We start from the raw sequence: 19,052 nt of genomic DNA on the forward strand, positions 1-19,052 counted from the left end.
CATCGGCTTCGCGGCGCAATTTTAACTCAAAAAATCGGGAGGTCCGCACGGTGCCAATGCCGCCAGCAAAACCTAGCAGGAGGCCAGGATAGGTCAAGGTAATTTTTTTTATATACAGTTTCAGAGAGGATTCCGTGTGGGCTTGGAGGAGCAGGAGTTCCCCTTTGGGCCCCACAAAGAATTCTTCGGCCTCCCCAGCCACGGCCTTCCCCTCCCTCCCAGCACTGGCGTCTGTTTGGAAACCCCCACCAGTGCTAACCTTCTGCCGGGGATCGTTCCCTTGTATCTCCCCGGCGTCTATTCCCGTCATCCAGCCTTGATGTCATTCCCGCTGGCTTCGGGCAGGAAACAGTTTAAAACAATTCAGATGGGACCTGGGAGTTAAAATGGCCTGAACCTCATGTTGAACTCTCCGGGGGGTTTCCCACACACTCCACACCACCGCCCTGAACCCGATTTTAAATCAGAGCTAAAATTACTTTTTCTTTTCACAGTTTCTTAAAACATTGCTCCAATAATTTATTTAAAAATGTTCCCCTCTCATTTGAAACCATTAATCGTGAGGTTTCCTCAATGTTTTCACCTCAAGAAGAATGTTGCCAATCAGCCTCATTCATCTGGTGCCATTGTCTGGGAAAAGGTTATGCCTGTACTGTTAAATTAGGCCAAGCAAATGGAAATCATTGATATTGTTACTTTCAAATATGTGAAATTCATTTGAAATGATTCTCAATAGGGGGCTTGCAGTTTTACAATGTGTTGGAGTGACAAGCTTTGCGCTCACTGTGAATTCACTGGGTTGACCTCATGGGATTTACTGAAGCCAAATTATCTACACACAATGACCTCCCAGTCTGGATTGGGCCTACCTGCAGAGGCTCTCTGTGCTTAGATAATTAGACCTCAGAAGACCTTGAGGCTGCAACTACTATTTAAAGGGCCACATAAATTGTTACTGGGCAGAGAAAGAGAAACGGCTGCAAGAAGGAGCAAATCTGCTCCATTTTTGGAGGTGCTGTTAAAAGAATTACAGGAAAGGAGGGTTGCCATCTTTGACATGCCAAGGCATTCTCCTCTCAGAAGAAATGTGCCGGTTTCCTGGCAGGAGGTAGCTGTCAGGGTAAATGCAGTCTCCAATATCCAGGGGACTTGGAGACAAAAGAGAAAAAGATTAGTGGCCTCAGGAAGTTTGCCAAGGTAAACCTAGCCAGCACTGCAGTAGACGAAATAGATGGGCGAGGTATGCAGGCCACCAACAGTTTCCTGGCACACTGTTACAGCCTGAGTGAGGCTGTATGCTAGGTCTTCAGAAAACTGCTCTTTTTAAGCATTACATGCATTGCCATACTGTAGCAGGGTACACTTTGTTACTGCCTGGTTTATTTTTTTGCATCTTTACCATAGATATTTACCTTGGGTTCAACATTACTGACCACTTCTGTAAACGGACCTTATGTCCCCTAAAAAATAGAGTTACATTGAGTTACATTGAGCTGCCAGGAGCAGCATTAGACATACCTAAAAATGAGTTGCCAACCTGGTGAAGCTACAACACAGGACTACATGCGTGCTAAACAGCGGAAGCAACATGCTATAGACAGAGCTAAGCAAACTCACAACCTACGGATCAGATCAAAGCTCTGCAGTCCTGCCACATCCAGTTGTGAATGGTGGTGGACAATTAAACAACTAACAGGAGGAGGAGGCTCTGTAAACATCCGCATCCTCAATGATGGTGGAGCCCAGCAAGGACAAGGCTGAAGCACGTGCAACCATCTTCAGCCAGAAGTGCCAAGTAGATGATCCATCTCGGCCTCCTCCCGATATCCCCACCATCACAGAAGCCAGTCTTCAGCCAATTCGATTCCCTCCAAGTGAAATCAAGAAAGGGCTGAGTGCACTGGATACAGCAAAGGCTATGGGCCCCGACAACATCCCGGCTGTAGTGTTGAAGAATTGTGCTCCAAAACTAGCCGCGCCTCTAGCCAAGCTCCAGTTCCAGTACAGATATAATACTGACATCTACCCGACAAAGTGGAAAATTGCCCAGGTATGTCCTGTCCACAGAGAGCAGGAGAAATCCAATCTGGCCAGTTATCGCCCCATCAGTCTACTCTCAATCATCAGCAAAGAGATGGAAGGTGTCGTAGACAGTGCTATCAAGCAGCACATACTCACCAATAACCTGCTCACCGATGCTCAGTTTGGGTTCCGCCAGGACCACTCGGCTCCAGAGCTCATTACAGCCTTGGTCCAAACATGGACAAAAGAGCTGAATTCCAGAGGTGAGGTGAGAGTTACTGCCCTTGACATCAAGGCAGCATTTGACCGAGTGCGGCATCAAGGAGCCCTAGTAAAATTGAAGTCAATGAGAATCAAGGGGAAAACTCTCCAGTGGCTGGAATCATACCTAGCACAAAGGAAGATGGTAGTGGTTGTTGGAGGCCAATCATCTCAGCCCCAGGACATTGCTGCAGGAGTTCCTCAGGGCAGTGTTCTAGGCCCAACCATCTTCAGCTGCTTTATCAATGACCTTCCCTCCATCATAAGGTCAGAAATGGGGATGTTCGTTGATGACTGCACAGTGTTCAGTTCCATTCGCAACCCCTTAGATAATGAAGCAGTCTGTGCCCGCATGCAGCAAGACCTGGACAACTTCCAGGCTTGGGCTGATAAGTGGCAAGTAACGTTTGTACCAGACAAGTGCCAGGTAATGATCATCTCCAACAAGAGAGAGTCTAACCACCTCCCCTTGACATTCAACGGCATTACCATCACCGAATCCCCCACCATCAACATCCTAGGGGTCACCATTGACCAGAAACTTAACTGGACCAGCTACATAAATACGATGGCTACAAGAGCAAGTCAGAGGCTGGTTATTCTGTGGCGAGTGACTCACCTTCTGACTCCCCAAAGCCTTTCCATCATCGACAAGGCACAAGTCAGGAGTGTGATGGAATACTCTCCACTTGCCTGGATGAGTGCAGCTCCAACAAAACTCAAGAAGCTCGACACCATCCAGAACAAAGCAACCCACTTGATTTGCACCCCATCCACCACCCTAAACATTCACTCCCTCCACCACCGGCACACTGTGGCTGCAGTGTGTACCATCTACAGGATGCACTGCAGCAACTCGCCAAGGCTTCTTCGACAGAACTTCCCAAACCCGCGACCTCTACCACCTAGAAGGATAAGAGCAGCAGGCGCAAGGGAACACCATCACCTGCACGTCCCCCTCCAAGTCACACACCATCCTGACTTGGAAATATATCGCCGTTCCTTCATTGTCGCTGGGTCAAAATCCTGGATCTCCCTACCTAATAGCACTGTGGGAGAACCTTCGCCACATGGGCTGCACCACCTTCTCAAGGGCAATTAGGGATGGGCAATAAATGCTGGCCTTGCCAGCAATGTCCACATCCCATGAAAAGCCTACAGCACAGAAACAGGCCATTGAGCCCAACTGGTCTATGCCGGCATTTATGCTCCACACGAGCCCCCTCCCTCCCAACTTCATCTACAGCTATCAGCATTCTATTTCTTTCTTCCTCATGTGTTTATCTAGCTTCCCCTTAAGTGTAACTATGCTAATTGCCTCAAATACTCCTTGTGGCAATGCGTTGTAAATTTTTACCACTCTTTGGGAAAAAGAAGTTTCTCCTAAATTAGATTTATTCGTGACTATCTTATATTGATGACCTCTAGTTTTGGACTCCCCCACAAGTGGAAACATTGGGCATGATTTTAGCATGGAGGTGGGAAGGGAGCAGGGGGAAAGATAATTGGACGCGAAACCCAGAAGTTAAGTTGGCAGGTCGCAATCTGTGATCATGATGTTAATGAGGTCAATACATTTTATTTTTGGGGTTCACACCTGGCAAGCAGCCAAGCAGGCTGGCAGTCGGGCGGGAAGGTCAGCGATCAGAGAAGAGGGAGGATGGGATTGTGGGCCTTGGAGGACTGGGGGGGGGGGGCGGGGGGGTAGGGGGTGGAGGCGTGCTGATGCCGGGAGGAGATCGGAGGTTGGATGAAGAGGTTGCAGAGATCGGAGGTCAGTCGCAGTTCGGACGAAGAGATCGGTGGTCCAGTGAAGAGGTTGCAGATTGGGAGAAGAGATTGGAAGTTATGAGGCGGGGCGGGGGGGGGAGGTCCAGCATCAGGGGGGTGGGGGGGGGGGGAGATCAGCCAATCGTGTGATCATGTTGTGACAGATGAGCTTGGTGGTCCTGGAAGAAGCACTCCTGCTCCTCTGGGCCCACAAGCAGTGCAATAAAGGCACTTACCTCATGGATCCAGCCCTTCCCGCCTGCTTTCACCTGACGTGAATCGGAAGTGATGGGAAACCTGAACAGGTAAGGTTAAAGTTGTTTTACTTTTGTAATACACAAAAAATTAAATACCTCAACAATTGCAATGAGGTACATGGCCCCTTTAAGTATTGGGCTGTCGGCTTTAAGTGGGGGCAGGACTTCCGGGTGTCTGTTGCGCATCCAAATGTGCCTGGCTCATACCTGGAAATGGGCACATTGGAGCTGGGATGCGGTGCCGCTCCAAAAATCCACTATTTTTACTGCCCACCCATTTTTGGGAATTAAAATTACCCCCATTTTCTCTACATCTACCCTATCAAACCCTTTCTTTATCTTAAAGACCTCTATCAGGTCATCCCTCAGCCTTCTCTTTTCTATAGAAAAGATCCCCAGCCTGTTTAGTCTTTCCTGATAACTATATCCTCTCAGTTTTGATATCATCCTTGTGAATCTTTTTTGCGCCCTCTCCACTGCCTGTATATCCTTTTTATAATATAGAGACTAGAACTGTGCACAATGTTCCAAATGTGATCTAACCAAGGTCCTATACAAGTTTAACAAAACTTCACTGCTTTTCAATTCTATCCCTCTAGAAATGAGCCCCAATGCTTGGTTTGCCTTTTTTTTGGCCTTATTAAGCTTCATCGCTACTTTTGGTGATTTGTGTATCTGTACTCCTAGATCCCTTTGTTCCTCTACCCTATTTAGACATTTATTATCCAAGCAATATGTGGCCCCCTTATTCTTCCTACCAAAATGTACCACCTCACACTTATCTATATTGAAATTCATTTGCCAATTATACACCCGTTTTGCAAGTTTATTAATGTCTTCTTGCATTTTAACACATTCTTCCTTTATATTAACCACACCCCCCAATTTCGTGTCGTCCGCAAATTTTGAAATTGTACTTCTAATTCCCGAGTCCAAATCATTAATGTAAATTGTGAACAACAGTGGTCCCAGCACCGATCCCCGGGGAACATCACTTCCCACCTTTTACCAGTCTGAGTAGCTACCCTTAACCCCTACTTTCTGTTTTCTGTTTTGTAGCCAGCTTGCTATCCATTCTGCTACCTGTCCCCTGACTCCACATGTTCTGACCTTCGTCATGAGTCTACTATGCAGTACCTTATCGAAGGCCTTTTGAAAATCCAAATATATTACATCTACTGCATTACCCTCATCTACTCTTTCTGTTACGTCATCGAAGAATTCAATAAGGTTGGTCAAGCATGACTTTCCCTTCTGAAATTCGTGCTGACTAATCTTTATTATATTTTTGTTGTCTAGATGTTTTTCTGTTACATCTTTGAGTAAAGATGCCAGTATCTTTCCTAGAGTATGTCATTACCTGTCCAATATTTAGGCAAATTGAGTGAAACCCAGCGCTCCAACAGAGAACCTTTATCCCTGCTCTCCAGCTCACTAGATAGAGCTTCTGCTGCCATGTGATCTCTTTAACTTTGGTAGGCTGAAGAATAAACATTCTATCAGACTCTAGGATAGGGTATGAACGACAAGACAAATTTACAGAACACAAGCACATACGAACAAATACAGACAGGAGAAGACCCTCGAGTCCATCCAACCCGTCCCACACAACTCCGAAGCCTTGTACATTAAACGGACAAATGAACAGTACAAGCATAAACAGTATAATTACAGTAATTACAAGCTTTTCTATTTTCCTACAAGTGTTCAATACCATAAACACACTTGTCCAGCACGAACCCTCAACATAATACACTGCCTGAAAGGGTGGTGGAAGCAGATTAAATAGTAACTTTCAAAAGGGAATTGAACATATATTTGAAAAGGAAAATTTTGCAGGGCTGTGGTGAAATGGTAGGGGAGTGGGACTAATTGGATCGTTCTTTGGCCTCCTTCTGTGCTGTATGATTCTATGATTCTTTAAAATTGACCCTTGAAGCACAGTACCTAGATTTTACATGGCTATCCATTATTACAGAGACTCTGATTAGCCTTGTATCCCCGACAGCCTTAGATTCATTACATTCTTGGTGCAATACAGTGCAAGATATAGCTTCAAAATTCTTTGTCAGTAGACCAAAAAAATCTTTAAAATTATGTTTTTCAGAACTACATTTAGGTAGTTAACCATTCACAGGCTTCCAAGTACCAAGTATGTTTGCAAGTTGAGATAACCCTTGAAGCACAAGACCTGTAATTGTAGGACATCCATATTTATTCAAACAAATGTCAAGGACAGCGCAGAACAGGACGACACTAATGGCGTTACATTCAACAGAAGTTAGCATGTTAAATGACCTTTTGTTTCACAAGAAAACCTACAGACGCATATTAGTGCCATCAGCAAACCAGATTGTAATGTATATTCTCTGCAATTTAATGAATCAGCTAATAGTACTTAATTTTAACTCTAGGTTGTTATAACCAGCAAGAAAGAATCCAGTAAATCAGCCATCATTATCAAAAAATGCTTCATTTTTGTCACATGGCTACTTAAAGCTGCAACTGTTGTCATATGACCATTTGGAAAGGAGACCTCACAAAGCAAGCTCACTGCACTACTAGCCTACATGATGCATGATGTGGAGATGCCGGTGAAGGACTGGGGTGGACAAATGTAAGGAGTCTTACAACACCAGGTTATAGTCCAACAGTTTTATTTGAAATCACAAGCTTTCGGGGGCTTCCTCCTTCGTCAGGTGAGTGTAGGATTCCATAAAGGTACAGCATATATAGTCAGAGAACAATGCCTGGAGATTACAGATAATCTTTCCAACTGCCCGTTATCAAAGCAATCAAAGGATTTGAATGGTGTTCAGACAGGGAAACATTACATACAAGACTACCGAATACACAAACGGTAACAACACAAAGACAGAGAGAGAGACACACACACCCGAAAGGCAGAGAAAGAGATAGAATGACCAGTTGTATTAAAAACAGATAACTTTTTTTTTTCGCTGGTGGGGTTACATGTAGCGTGACATGAACCCAAGATCCCGGTTGAGGCCGTCCTTATGGGTGCGGAACTTGGCTATCAATTTCTGCTCGACGATTTTGCGTTGTCGTGTGTCTCGAAGGCCGCCTTGGAGAACGCTTACCCGAAGATCGGAGGCTGAATGTCCTTGACTGCTGAAGTGTTCCCCGACTGGGAGGGAACCCTCCTGTCTGGCGATTGTTGCGCGGTGTCCGTTCATCTGTTGTCGCAGTGTCTGCATGGTCTCGCCGATGTACCATGCTCCGGGGCATCCTTTCCTGCAACGTATGAGGTAGACAACGTTGGCCGAGTCACAGGAGTATGAACCATGTACCTGGTGGGTGGTGTCCTCTCGTGTGATGGTGGTATCTGTGTCGATGATCTGGCATGTCTTGCAGAGGTTGCTGTGGCAGGGTTGTGTGGTGTCGTGGATGCTGTTCTCCTGAAAGAGCATCCGACCAAAGAACACACCCACCAGCTCAATAACTGATCAAGACCTTCGATCCAGACCTTCAAAGCATCCTACGCGCTCTCATCCCACGTACTCCCCGCGTGGGAGACTTCTACTGCCTCCCAAAGATACACAAATCCAACACACCCGGACATCCTATCATATCAGGCAACGGAACCCTGTGTGAGAACCTCTCTGGATACATCGAGGGCATCCTGAAACCCATCGTACAGGGAACCCCCAGCTACTGTCGCGACACTACAGACTTCCTACAAAAACTCAGCACCCACGGACCTGTTGAACCAGGAACGCTTCTCACCACGATGGACGTCTCGGCACTCTACACCAGTATCCCCCACGATGACGGCATCGCTGCAACAGCCTCAGTACTCAACACCAACAACAGCCAATCTCCAGACGCCATCCTACAACTCATCCGCTTCATCCTGGATCACAATGTCTTCACCTTCGATAACCAGTTCTTTACCCAAACACACGGAACAGCCATGGGGACCAAATTCGCACCCCAATACGCCAACATTTTCATGCACAAGTTCGAGCACGACTTCTTCACTGCATAGGACCTCCAACCAACGCTATACACCAGATACATCGACGACATTTTCTTCCTATGAACCCACGGCGAAGAATCACTGAAGAGACTACACGATAACATCAACAAGTTCCATCCCACCATCAAACTCACCATGGACTACTCCTCAGAATCGGTTTCATTCTTGGACACACGAATCTCCATCAAAGACGGGCACCTCAGCACCTCACTCTACCGCAAGCCCACGGACAACCTCACAATGCTCCACTTTTCCAGCTTCCACCCTAACCATGTCAAAGAGGCCATCCCCTATGGACAGGCCCTGCGAATACACAGGATTTGCTCAGACGAGGAGGAACGCGATGGACACCTACAGACGCTGAAAGACGCCCTCGTAAGAACGGGATATGACGCTCGACTCATCGATCGACAGTTCTGACGGGCCACAGCGAAAAATCGCATGGACCTCCTCAGAAGACAAACATGGGACACAACCAACAGAGTACCCTTCGTCGTCCAGTACTTCCCCGGAGCGGAGAAACTACACCATGTTCTTCGCAGCCTTCAACATGTCATCGATGACGATGAACACCTCGCTAAGGCCATCCCCACACCTCCACTACTCACCTTCAAACAGCCACCCAACCTCAAACAGACCATCGTTCACAGCAAATTACCCAGCTTTCAGGAGAACAGCGTCCACGACACCACACAACCCTGCCACAGCAACCTCTGCAAGACATGCCAGATCTTCGACACAGATACCACCATCACACGAGAGGACACCACCCACCAGGTGCATGGTTCATACTCCTGTGACTTGGCCAACGTTGTCTACCTCATAAGTTGCAGGAAAGGATGCCCCGGAGCATGGTACATCGGCGAGACCATGCAGACACTGCGACAACAGATGAACGGACACCGCGCAACAATCGCCAGACAGGAGGGTTCCCTCCCAGTCGGGGAACACTTCAGCAGTCAAGGACATTCAGCCACCGATCTTTGGGTAAGCGTTCTCCAAGGCGGCCTTCGAGACACACGACAACGCAAAATCGTCGAGCAGAAATTGATAGCCAAGTTCCGCACCCATGAGGACGGCTTCAACCGGGATCTTGGGTTCATGTCACGCTACATGTAACCCCACCAGCGAAAAAAAAAAGTTATCTGTTTTTAATACAACTGGTCATTCTATCTCTTTCTCTGCCTTTCGGCTGTGTGTGTGTGTCTCTCTCTCTCTCTGTCTTTGCGTTGTGACCGTTTGTGTATTCGGTAGTCTTGTATGTAATGTTTTCCTGTCTGAACACCATTCAAGTCGTTTGATTGCTTTGATAACGGGCAGTTGGAAAGATTATCTGTAATCACCAGGCGTTTTTCTCTGACTATATATGTTATACCTTTATGGAATCCTACACTCACCTGACGAAGGAGGAAGCCTCCGAAAGCTTGTGATTTCAAATAAAACTGTTGGACTATAACCTGGTGTTGTAAGACTCATTACATGATGCATGTTCTTTTATTCACACTTCAGCTGTGATGCAGGGTGGTCACTTGATTCTCACTCCTCTATTTGATCTTCAAATTTCCAACATCTCAGCAATACTTCTCTGCTTGTAGGAAAAAATGGTGCACAACTGGAAGAAGCAGAATTGAACCTGAAGAGGTTTCCCTAGGTTTAGATCACTTCAATCAGTATGAGCAGGGTATACTGGATGTGATGGCTCCTGAGAACGTAGAGGGAGTGGGCCACAGTGAAGCTGCAGGACACTCCAAAGGATCAGGGCTAATATCACCCTTTTCTTCCCTTTCTTCTCCTCTTTCAAACATACATACTCACACACATGCATTAAAGCAAATCGCTACGATACACAGCATGGCCCTCAAATTCCGTGGAGCTACCACTGGTCCCCCATTGTAACTTTGTAGATCAGATGCCGGGACCACATTATAGACCTCACAAATTTTTTTTAGGCTTCAATGAGCCTTCAATTAAGGTCTGGCAATGCCTCGATTTTAAAATTCTCATCCTTGTGTTCAAATCCCTCCATGGCCTCACCCCCCCCCCACTATCTCTGTAACCTCCTCCAGCCCTACAACCCTCTGCGCTCCTCCAATTCTGGCCTCTTGTGCATCCCCGATTTCCATCACTCCACCATTGGCGGCTGTGCCTTAAGCTGCCTAGGCCCTAAGCTCTGTAATTCCCTCCCTAAACCTCACTGCCTCTCTACCTCTCTCTCCTCTTTTAAGTCAATCCTTAAAACCTATCTCTTTGATCAAGCTTTTGATCACCTGTCCTAATATCTCTTTTTGTGACTCGGTGTCAAATTTTTGTTTGATAACACTCCTATGAAGTGCCTTGGGAGGTTTTACTATGTTAAAGGCGCTATATAAATGCAGGTTGTTGTTGTTGTTCAACACCACAGGTGCTCTCCCAATACATTATACTGTTCCGTGGATGTACAGCAGGCCACAAGCTTCAGTGCCAGAAAATGTAGGTCACTTGTGCCTGATGTGCACAGCACCACTAGTGCCAGCCATCACATAATTGGCTCCATCCAGCACATATTTCAGACCAAAGGGCCTTGGGACAGAGCTACCAATTAACCAAGATCAAGGAGGCAATGGAGCATATTATTGCAGAGGATAACTGTTCACATGTCGTGTATTTGCCGAACACCTGATAATGCTTTGACCAAGCACAACTAAATTAACTTCTAACACAGAGCATCTGTATCCTGACTAATTTACAGACCAGACAAATTGGGAAGGTCCCAAAGGCTATGACTTTGTGTTATTGGCTATTTGTCTCCATATGAAGAATTATATTACATTGAACGTCCTGCACAGAAACAGGCCATACGGCCCAAATGGTTTATGCCTCCTCCCACTCTAATTACCTCTTTCCACCCTGCTCCTGTATCCTTCTATTCCTTTCTCCCCCACGTATGCATCAAGCCTCCCCTTAAATGTATCCAAGCTATCGGCTTCAACCATTGCATGCGGCAGCAAGTTCCACATTCTCAGCACTCTTTATGTAAAGAAATTCCTCCTGAATTCTTTATTCAATGTGTCAGTCGGTATCGTATGTTTATGCCCCCTTTTTCTGGACTCACCCACAGGCAGAAACAGTTTCTCCACGTCGAACACCTTCATAATTTTAAAGACCTCTATCAGGTCTCCTGTTAGTCTCTTTTCCAGAAAATGACGCCATTGCATCAAGTCACATTGTGTCAAGCTATCCACAGGAAAATGGCCAAGTTCAAGTAATTTGCTTCCTTAAGGCTGAAAAACAAGAAATCAAAATCAATAAACAGTCACTTTTTATTAATAATTATTTGATAATGCATTGCAAAGTATACACTCAAGGGGAGTACATAAAAGTCTTAAAATTGCAAGACTCCGTTCCCGGTTCGGAGTCTTGCTCGATGAGATCGCAGATGTGAGATTCAGCTGTGAAAATCCATATGCCCAATTCACAAATCTTGAGTTTCACCCCATTAAAATCCATGGCCAGAGAGCTGGACATACCACAAATTGAGTACAATGACCTCCATGCCCAATTCTCCGATCTGTGCTCCCCTTGAGTCAGACTCCGCACTGGGAGAGGAGTCTCACAATTCCGGGGTTACAAAATATTGTGTAGAGCAAGGACTAGGTGTACGATTCTGTCACTAGGATAAGGGAGCAGTGTAAATACTGGAAGTTGGCTCACTGACAGTGGCCTCCAAGAATCCAATCTAAGTAACCACCAATATAAAAGCAGCCGCTGTGTACAGTGATTCAACTACGGAGGGTTAATTTCTTTTGTGTGCTATTTTAATTCACAGATTTACTGAGCTTGCATTGGATTCTTGTCTTTGCTATTTAAATTAGTTATGAACCTATTTAAAATAAATGTATTATCAACTGCATTAAAATAGAATAGACAAAAGATTAATACAAATCCATTTACAGATGCACTAGGAAAAACATTTGGAGGAGATTAAACTCCGAGTAGCTATTGATCACAAGGCATTAAAAAGTACACAATGAACAACTCTGGTTAGATAGCCCTAATGTGATAAAAATCCAAGCTAACACCAGAGGTATGTATAGACCACCAGGTCAGCATAAGAACAAAGATAGTTTGCCCGAGGAAGAGATTGGAAGGATATATGAGAGCAAGAATATCATTTTAATGGCTGACTTCATTCAACCAAATATAAATTAGGAAACCCCAAATGGTCTAGAGTCACAGTTGGTAAATATAATGCATGACTGTTTTATGACTGTCATGCACCTTTTGGACTTGAGAAAGTGAAAATGGGGGCCGACTAAGATGGGAGGGAGTGAAGATTTGGCTAGGACAAGGGCATTAAAGGTGGATGTGAGAGAGTGGTTGAGCAGATAAACGGCTACAGAAGTACTGTGGCAAATGGAGGATCAAAGGGTTGGCAGTTGTGAGTTTAAAAGTGCAGTTGTAGGTGACTTTGGGAGGGTTTTTATTCCCGGAAATGGAGGTAGAAGTATTGGGCTTGGTTCTGGGTATTTATTGTCATTTATTGAAATGAATGACAATAAATGACAATAAATACCCAGGTGTATAAAACACTGGTTAGGCCACAGCTGGAGTACTGTGTGCAGTTCTGGTCGCCACACTACAGGAAGGATGTGATCGCTTTGGAGAGGGTGCAGAGGAGATTCACCAGGATGTTACCAGGGCTGGAGCGCTTCAGCTATGAAGAGAGACTGGGAAGAATGGGTTTGTTTTCCTTGGAGCAGAGGAGGCTGAGGGGGGACATGATTGAGGTGTACAAAATTATGAGGGGCACAGATAGGATGGATACTAAGGAGCTTTTTCCCTTCGTTGAGGCTTCTATAACAAGGGGACATAGATTCAAGGTAAAAGGCAGGAGGTTTAGAGGGGATTTGAGAAAGAACTTTTTCACCCAGAGGGTGGTTGGAGTCTGGAACTCACTGCCTGAAAGGGTTGTGGAGGCAGGAACCCTCACAACATTCAAGAAGCATTTGGATGAGCACTTGAAATGCCATAGCATACAAGGCTACGGACCAAATGCTGGAATATGGGATTAGAGTAGACAGGGCTTGATGGCCGGCGCGGACACTATGGGCCGAAGGGCCTCTATCCGTGCTGTATAACTCTATGACTCTATGACTCTAAGAATGTTACCTAAACCACTGTTGTATAAAGCAGTACAAATAAAATAGAAAAAAACTGAAAATGCTGGAAATACACAGCAGGTCAGTCAACCTTTGTGAAGAGAAAAGACAACAGTTTGGGTGTATACTTATCATCAGAACTGAAAACTAAATGATAAGCAAGCATTGTAGGAAGGTTGGAAAAATAGAGAGAAAAAAAGGGAGGGGTGAAACAACTGCTACATCAATCATAGGTCTGTTTTTATTTTATCAAAAGCACTGTATTCTATTGAAGCTTAAATTCTTTTAATCTTGCAATGACACGGATCCAAATGTAATCCTTTAATGGTGATTTTGTAAATAACATAAATATTATTAATAGCTCATTTTGTGCAGGTTAAGGTAGGTGGAAGTAATTACAAGAACCTTGCATTTAAACAGTGCCTTATGACATCTCTTGGAACATCTCAAAGGACTACACAATGAAATACTTTGAAATGCAGCTACTGTTGTAAGTAGGCAAATTCCCACAAACAGCAATGAGATGAGTGACCAGTCAATTTGTTCTTTGGTAATGATGGTTGAGAGAGGTATGTTGTCCAGAAAACCGTAAAAGTTCCTTGCTCTTCTTTGAATAGTAGTATTGGATCTTTTACATCGATTTGAACCACTGGAACTGGCAGACAGGGCCTTGGTTTAACATCTCATCTGGAAGATACCATCTCCAACAATGCCGCACTCCCTCAGTAACGCATTGGAGCGTCAGTGTAGAATATGTGTTCACGTCCTAGTGTAGGGCTGGAATCCTCAATCTTGACCCAGAAATACAGGCAAAAATAATGGGAAAGGAATCGCAATGTGTAGGCATGAGTCTGTGGGTGATGGAGCAACCCAGCACCAACTCTCCCCCCATCTCATTTGATGTGCAGGCATTGTCGCATTAAGTGGTTGCCAGGAAACCAGAAAAACCCAGTGCCAATAAGGGGGGGGGGGATATCTGGAAAATTCCTCTCTGATCCCCTCAGTTGATTGAAACCAGTCCAGGAGACCACAAAGAGCATGCATATATTAACTGTAAATCTACTTATCTTTTATATTTTCACTTTGCATATTCTTGGCTGTCAGAAAAGATGGCAGAAAAATGAGTAGATGCTAAAATGGGCAGAAAACCAGCATTACAGGGTCCATTCCTTTTTTCCACTGCTGCCTGCCTAATTAGCACCGCAATATAGGGCAGGCTGAAACCCCCATCCATTCCTTAGTTACCTCGAGACTCAACTACTTCAATGCACTCCTGGCCAGCATCCCACCTTGCACCTTCAGTAAACTTGAGCTCATCCAAAACTCTGCTGCCCGTATCATAACTCGCACCAAGTCCTGTTCATCCATCATCCCTGTGCTCGCTGACCTACATTGGCTCCCGTTCCGGCAATGTCTCGATTTTAAAATTCTCGTCCTTGTTTTCAATTCGGTCCATGGCCTCGCCAGTCCCTATCTCTGTAACCTCCTCCAGACCTACAACCCTTTGAGATCTCTGCGTTTCTCCAATTGTGGTCTCGATTTTCTTCGTTCCACCATTGGCGGCCGTGCCTTCAGCTGCCTAGGACCCAAGCCCTGGAATTCCCTCCCTAAACCTCTCCGCCTCTCTACTCCTCTCGCCTCCTTTAAGATGCCTTAAAACCTACCTCTTTGACCAAATGTTGTTTGATAATGAGCCTTCTGGGCTGACCTCCTGGGTTTTACTACGTTAAAGGCTATATAAATGCAAGTTGTTGGTGATTCTCTGGCCTAGACTCCTCACTGGGAGCACCAGATTGTGGAATCAGACCTCTGCTGTCATCATTAGACTAAAAAAATCTGCCTACAAGGGGCTTTAACCACTGAAGGTAGCCATTTGCCCACCAATTTCCATAATTGATGGGATATGCATGATGGAGGTCTGTAGTTATACAGAAGCCCCTTTGTACAAATGCACCATCACTTCTTTAAAGGGACAGGCCAGCCTAAATTTCAAATGGCCTGAAATGAGCTAAATTCCAGCAAGTACAAATTAACCAGAAATGCTCCAATTTGATTCAGCTTACTTCATTTCTTCTTACAACATAATTATCAAAACTAAGAAATAGAATGAAAAGATTGACCAAAGACTTGAATCCTATTCTATTTATTTTGCACTTGCAAATAAAAAGAGTAGAAAAGCGCAATCCTGTGTGATGATGTCATGGAACTGGCTTCCTCTTACACCCAGCAGTGTGTGATAGTGATATTGTTTGGATACTATGGGCTGTCCCAGATTCTTCCAGACTTTGGTTATCTGCCCAAAATGGCTGGTGGGATGATTCTGGGTCATTGCTGGAAAAATATTTTTGAAGTGCGCAGTCACATGGAAAGTTGATCATTTTCTGAGCATGACAAAGTTAACTCTTCACTCTCGCCAAGAAATGTTACCAATATTGAACTAACCAAAGGAAATTAATCCTAAGTAAGAAATAAATGCACCTTTGGTAGAAATAATAAGCTATGTTTTACAAACCTATTTGAATTTTTTCAGGAGGTAATGAAATTAGTGAATGAGGGTATTAGAGTAGATATACTGCAAAAATTGGGTTTTCAAAAAGCATTCAACTAAATTCCTTTCATGAGACCAGGGCCCCGATATTAACTTGGAGCCAGGAAAAGTGCAGGGGGTGGGGTTCGGGGGATGGTTTGCGGATGGAAAACCCAGAAGTAAGGGTTTCCCGCAGGTCCTATTGAATTTACCGGTAGGACATGATTTAACATTTTTCAAACGATTTTCCACCCGATATCCAGCTTCATGTTGGGCAGGAAAGCAGCCTGCTGAGCAGATGAACATTAGAAATAGGAGCAGGAATAGGCCATATGGCCTCTCTAGCCTGCTCCGCCTTTCAATAAGATCACGGCTGATCTTCTACCTCAACTCCACTTTCCCGCCCTATCCCCATAATCCCTTGATTCCCTTTATGTCCAAATATACATCGATCTCAGCCTTGAATATACTCAACGACTGAGCATCCACAGCACTCAGGGGTAGAGAATTCCAGAGATTCACAACCCACTGAGTGAAGAAATTTTTCCTCATCTCAGTCCTAAATGGCCCACCCCTTATCTTGAGTCTATGACCCCCTAGTTCTAGACTCTCCAGTCAGGGGAAACAACCTCTCAGCATCTATCCTGTCAAGCTCTCTAAGAGTTTTATATGTTTCAATGAGATCACCTCTCATTCTTCTAAACTCCAGACAGTATAGGCCCATTCTACCCAATCTCTCCTCATAAGACAACCCTCTTACCCAGAAATCAATCTAGTGAACCTTCGTTGCACCCTATCTAAGGCAAGTACATCCTTCTTTAGGAAAGCTGTACACAATACTCCAGGTGTGGTCTCACAAGAGTCCTATATAATTGCAGCAAGACCTCCTTACTCTTATACTTCAACCCCTTGCAATAAAGGCTAACATACCATTTGCCTTCCTAATTGCTTGCTGTACTTGCATGCTAACTTTCTATGATTCATGTACAAGGATACCCAAATCCCTCTGACTGCCAACATTTCTTAGTCTCTCACTTTTAAAAAATATTCTGCTTTTCTATTCTTCCTACCAAAGTGGATAATTTCACACTTCCCCACATTATGCTCTATCTGCCACCTTCTCACCCATTCACTTAACCTGTCTATATCCCTTTACAGTCTCTTTGTGTCCTCCTCACAGCTTACTTTCCCACCTAGCTTTGTATCATCAGCAAACTTGGATACATTACACTCGGTCCCCTCATCTAAGTCATTTATATATATTGTAAACAGCTGAGGCACAAGCACTGATCCTCGCGGCACCCCACTAGTTACAACCTACCAACACCAAAATGACCCGTTTATTCTACTCTCTGTTTTCTGCCTGTTAACCAATCCTCAATCCATGCTTATATATTGCCCCCGACCCTATGAGCCCTTATCTTATATAACAACCTCTTGCGTGGCACCTTATCGAATGCCTTTTGAAAATCCAAATATACTACATCCAATGGTTCCCTCTTATCTACCCTGCTAGTTACATTCTCAAAAAATTCCAATAAATTTGTCAAACACGATTTCTCTTTCATAAAACCATATTGACTTTGCCTAATCTTATTATGATTTTTTAAATGCCCTGTTACGACATCCTTAATAATAGATTCTAGCATTTTCCCTACTACTGATGTCAGTCTAATTGGCCTATAATTCCCTGTTTTCTCTCTCCCTTCTTTCTTGAATAGCAGGGCTATTCTAGAATCTAGGGAATTCTGGAAGATCAAAACCAATGTATCGACTATCTCTGCAGCCACATATTTTAAAACCGTATGATGTAGACCATCAGGTCCAAGGGATTTGTCAGCTTTTAGTCCCATTAATTTCTCCATTACTTTTTCTTTACTTATGTTAATTACTTTAAGTTCCTCACTCTAATTAGACCCTTGGCTCCCCACTATTTCCGGTATGTTTTTTGTGTCTTCTACTGTGAAGACTGACACAAAATATTTGTTTAACGTCTCTGGCATTTCCTTATTCCCCATTATAATTTCTCCTGTCTCAGCCTCTAAGGGACCCATGTTTACTTTCGCTACTCTCTTCCTTTTCATATACTTGTAGAAGCTCTTACAATCAGTTTTTATATTTCTTGCTAGTTTACTCTCATATTCAATTTTCTGCCTCTTAATCAATTTCTTCGTCATCCTTTGCTGATTTCTAAAAGCCTCCCAATCCTCAGGCTTACTATTCTTTTTGGCAACATTGTAAGCCTCTTCTTTTAAGCTAATATTATCCTTAACTTCTCTAGTTAGCCACGGTTGGATCATTTTTCTCATCGAGTTTTTATTCCTCAAGGGAATGTATATTCATTGACTTCAAAAAAGGATATGGCTGCATTAAAAAGAGGCCAGAGGAGAGCAACTGACATGATTCCAGGCCATAGTGGAATAGGTTATGAGGAAAGACTCCAAAGAATAAACTTATTTTCAGCAGAGAAAAGAAGACTGAGGGGAGACATGATATAGGTCTTCGGAGTAATGAATCACACAGATAAGGTTAAAGAAAACAAATTAACTTGGACAATCAATGTAGAACTAAAGGACTCAAGTACAAAATTCACAAGCACAAATTTTTCTTCTAGAAGATATTGGTCATGGGGAAGACACTCCCAGAGCAAGTAGTTAATTTGGGGTCAATTGACCGCTCTAAAAAGAGAGAGGGGTCGATATTTGTTGAGAAGAGGGATTTTAATACAAATGCTTCATTTTTTCCCCCATGTCAAGTAGGAAAGGGAGCTTAGTGCTCTTTGAAGTATGGAATCAACTGTGGTGGTGGGAAGAAAGTCAATGATAGAATAATCTTACATGGATTTTGGATGTAGTGGATGTGGTGGGTCAATTGGCTTTGTCTTGCTCCAGACTTTCATAGTTTCTTATGGTATTCATGAGGAGCTTGTTAGTGGGGACTGGAAAGAGTTCCAATAAGCTCCCAAAGTTTTAAATGCAGCAAAATAATAATTACAAAAAGGGAGTAATTAAAAAATTAAAGGTGAAGGATTTACTTAGTTTTGTTTCTTCATTTGTCAGTCACCAAATCTGGAAAAA

General features: G+C 44.1%; 1 long non-coding RNA gene across 1 annotated transcript in view; it reads right to left on the reverse strand.

Moving 5' to 3' along the window:
- Nucleotides 1–11,639, reverse strand: part of LOC137333361 (uncharacterized) — a 30,594-nt gene extending 18,955 nt beyond the window's left edge. The window contains exon 1 of the long non-coding RNA XR_010965877.1: nt 11,402–11,639. This is a non-coding gene — a long non-coding RNA (uncharacterized lncRNA). The remainder of the gene's footprint in view (nt 1–11,401) is intronic.
- Nucleotides 11,640–19,052: the final 7,413 nt, after the last annotated feature.

The sequence above is a fragment of the Heptranchias perlo genome, chromosome 16 (assembly GCF_035084215.1).
Source record: "Heptranchias perlo isolate sHepPer1 chromosome 16, sHepPer1.hap1, whole genome shotgun sequence".
Classification (NCBI taxonomy): Eukaryota; Metazoa; Chordata; class Chondrichthyes; order Hexanchiformes; family Hexanchidae; genus Heptranchias; species Heptranchias perlo.